The sequence below is a fragment of the Miniopterus natalensis genome, chromosome 1 (genome assembly GCF_054644295.1).
Source record: "Miniopterus natalensis isolate mMinNat1 chromosome 1, mMinNat1.hap1, whole genome shotgun sequence".
Lineage (NCBI taxonomy): Eukaryota > Metazoa > Chordata > Mammalia > Chiroptera > Miniopteridae > Miniopterus > Miniopterus natalensis.
The window spans coordinates 68,592,581-68,596,042 of record NC_142081.1 but is presented as its reverse complement, the minus strand read 5'-3'; the positions used below and the strand labels follow the sequence as shown (position 1 = coordinate 68,596,042).

Here is a 3,462-nt window from a genome sequence, read left to right as displayed (position 1 = left end):
GATTCCACACATAAGTGAGCTCATGTGATGTTTGTCTTTCTCTGCCTGGTTTACTTCATTTATCATAATATTCTCTAGGTCCTTCCATACTGTCCCAAAGAGTATGAGATCCTTCTTCTTTACAGCTGCATAGTATTCCATGGTGTAAATGTCCCACAGCTTTTTTATCCACTCATCTACTGATGGGCCCTTGGGCTGTTTCCAGATCTTAGCTATTGTAAATTGTGCTGCTATGAACATAGGGGTGCATAAAAATATGGAACCCTTCATGAATTTGCGTGTCATACTTGCACAGGGGCCATGCTAATCTTCTCTGTATCGTCCCAATTTTAGTATATGTGCTGCCGAAGCGAGCACTCTTGTTAAGGTTTTATCCACTTGGCAAGAACTCTTCTGCTCATAAAATCCTATTATTAATATTATTTTAACCCTCGCCCGAGGATATTTTTCCCATTGCTTTTCAGAGAGTGTGGAAGTGGGAGAGAGAGAGAGAACATCGATGTAAGGAAGACACATCAATTGGTTGTCTCCCACACGCCCCTGACTGGGGCCTGGGATCGAGGTACATGCCCTTGACAAGACTCAAACCCAAGACCCTTCAGTCTGTGGGAAATTCTGCTTCCCCATTATCATACCAGCTAGAAAAGTCCTCACCTATCATTTAAATCCCCACAGAACTTTGTTACAACTTATTCAAGGTACTTGTCATGCTCATGTGTGGCCTTGATTTATCATCACAATATCGGGAGGTAAGTTTGATCCTATCTACAACAGCAGATGCTCAGGGGGGCAGCTGGCAGTAAAACAGGTGCTCTCAACCTTTTAAGTCTCAGGACTCCTTTATTCTCAATGATTATTAACGACTCCAAAGCGCTTTTGTTTATGTAAATTTTATCTATCATATTTCCCATTTTAAAAATTAAAACTGGTCCTAGCCAGTTTAACTCAGTGATTAGAGCATCGGCCGAGGACTAAAGGGTCTCAAGTTCGATTCCAGTCAAGGGTATGTACGTTGTTTGCAGGCCTGATCCCCAGCCCTGGTCAAGGGCTAGTGTGGGAGGCAACCAATCAATGTGTGTCTCACATCGATTCTCTCTTCCAATCTCTCTGAAAAGCAATGGAAAAAATATCCTTGGGTGAGAATTAAAAAAAAAAAAAAAATTAAAACTGACGCCTGGCCAGTGTAGCTCATTTGGTTGGGCGTTGTCCAGTACACTGAAAGGTTGCTCGTTCAATTCCTGGTCAGCGCAAATGCCCAGGTTGTGGGCTTGATCACCTGTCCGGGTGCTTGCAGGAGGCAGCTCGTTGATGTTTCTCTCTCTCTCTCTCTCTCTCTCTCCCCCTTTCTCTCTAGAAACCCCATATCCTTAAAAAAAAAAAAAAAAAAAAAATATATATATATATATATATATATATATATATATATATATATATATATATATATGTAAACAAACAGAAAGATCAGGCAGAAATTACAGATTTTATACACATTTAAATTTTTCCCCCATACATTATAAACATGATTATAAAAGTTTTGGAAAACACAGATTTTTTCCCACATACTGAGGTCATTCTGTATGAACAGTTTGTAATCTGCATCACTTAATGGCATATCATGAGCATTTCTCCACGTTATTAAATTTTCTCTGACAACATTGATTTCATTGGCTGCTTAAGATTTCATTGCATGGATGATTTATTTAATCATATCCCTATAGAATATCCAACTTGTTGTTTTACATTTTTGTAATCATAAAAAAATGCTATAGTAAGCATTTTCCTTAATTAATCTTTGTCCTAGTTTGTGAAGATTGTCTAGGATAGTTTTCTAGATGGGAAATTATAGATGATATGTCTTAAGGTTAAGATCAAAGGCTCTGGAGTCAGTTGACTCAGGTGTGTTGATCCCATCTAAATCCCTGTGTAGGGTGGCAAGTCATTTAACCTCTCTAAGACTTAGCTCCTTCACCCATAGATGAATAACACTTCCTACCTCACAAGGTTCACGTGAAGATGTGGGTTGTTTTTAATGTAAAGTGCTTTTCATAGAAACTGATACAAAATAAGGGCTCAATAAATGTTAGTTGTTATCACAAATTAAACTCATATATTTCATCACACACCCATACACATACAACTAGTCTGTTTCTGGGCTATTGGTTTAGCTCTTTGATTCTGTCTCTCGTGCCAACTGCACATTCTAAGCATTTATTTATTTATTTATTGCTTATTTTCATAAAGGGTTTGAGGTAAAGTGCTTAATATATAGAGCAAACTTCCTCTCCTTTCTCTGGTTTTTAACTTTTTTTTTTTTTTTTTGCTTTTCTTTTTATTACAAATTAATTGTAGAATCATTTTATCAAATAACAAAAGATTCCATTAGAATTGTGATTGAATGTTGTAAAAGTGATGAGTCAATATCTTTATAAGATTCATTTTTTTCTAAGAATGTCTTATCTCTCCACTTTTTTTCAGTCTCTCATTGTATATCTCAGCAAAATTTTGTAATTGCCTCTATACAGGTTCCCCATATTTTTTCGGTGTTACAGGTAAGTTTTTTATGGTGGTGTTATTGTAACCACTGTGAATGGAGAAAATACTAACATTACTATATGCAGGGTAGGTTCTAAATGCTTTACTGTTTTAACAAATTTAATCCTCAAACAGCTCTATGAGATTTACATTCCCATTTTGCGGATGAGGAAACAGTTCAGAGGGGTTAGGTTCATATGGTTAGCAAATGAATGAACAGGGCATCTGGCTCCACAAGCTATGATCTTAACTATCATGTTATTGGGATATTTTTTATTAATTATGTCTTTATTCTTAGTATATAAGAAAGCTACAAATGTTTTATATTTGTCACATATCAAGTGACATCTCTGAATTCTATTATGAATTCTCATTATTTTAGAATTGATTCTCACGAATTTTCTATGTATACAGCATATAATCTGACAAATAATGATAAATTTGCCTCTCTTTCCAAAAGTTATAATTCCCTCTTTTTAAATGTCTAGTCTTATTGTATTAAATTTTTCAGAATATTAAGTACAGTGATGAGATTAGACAGTCTTTATTTTATCTCTACATCAATTGTTGACTTCATATATATACATACATATATTTATATGTGAAGAATATTAAGACTATTAAGAATGTTTATAGAAAATGGAATTAACTTACCATGCTCTATTTGGTGACTATGGTGAAATGATCAAGTGTTTTTCTTGTTTGGTTTATTTTCGACCTATTGCATAAATAAATTTTCTAATACCTAACCTTGTGTTAATTTCTGGGATAAACCCTTATTGGTTGTTGTATATAATTATTATTTTAATATAGTGTTGAATTTTATGTGTTAATCTTAAATATTTTAGGATTTTGCATTTATATTCATAAGTGAGATTGATCCAAAATGTGTGTGTGTGAAAGAGAGAGAGAAGAGTGCTATTTCTGACA

The 3,462-nt window shown here is 34.6% G+C and overlaps 1 non-coding gene across 1 annotated transcript; it reads right to left on the bottom strand.

Annotated features, from left to right (window-relative positions):
- Positions 1-250: 250 nt before the first annotated feature.
- LOC148094192 (U6 spliceosomal RNA) lies at positions 251-357 on the bottom strand. Its single transcript, XR_015713687.1, has one exon. It is a non-coding gene; the product is annotated as a U6 spliceosomal RNA (small nuclear RNA).
- Positions 358-3,462: the final 3,105 nt, after the last annotated feature.